Source organism: Penaeus monodon, chromosome 22 (genome assembly GCF_015228065.2).
Source record: "Penaeus monodon isolate SGIC_2016 chromosome 22, NSTDA_Pmon_1, whole genome shotgun sequence".
Taxonomy (NCBI): domain Eukaryota; kingdom Metazoa; phylum Arthropoda; class Malacostraca; order Decapoda; family Penaeidae; genus Penaeus; species Penaeus monodon.
The window spans coordinates 7,384,914-7,385,350 of NC_051407.1; positions in this window are offsets into that span (position 1 = coordinate 7,384,914).

The window sequence follows — 437 nt, forward strand, 5'->3', positions numbered from 1 at the left end:
AAGAAACAAATAAATTTGAAGGCAAGGTCTCACACTTCTATGGCATAAGCTTCTAGAGGGACTTATATGTTAGTTACCATAGTGTATCAGACATTGTGATTCAAGACAGCATTAACAATTCCTGAAGTATTACCTAAAGTGTATGTGTTTCAAAACGCTTCAACTGATGAAGTGAATACTGACTGAAAGCTGTCTGAAGAGATTCTCATAACTACTCACTGCCTTATTGGCTGCTGCTACGCCTGGGAAAGCAACGGCAGCATCGGCTTTGCAATTACCGGGAACGTCAGTAGTGTCTTTGATCTTGGCACCGTGTGGGTCCCCATCGCAGCGAAGGCCGTTTGTTCTGCGGTTTAATATGGAAAATTGTAGGTTATTAATATTATCTTCATTGTCACTGACGGTTGTCATGATGATGTGATAATACAACTGAAAGT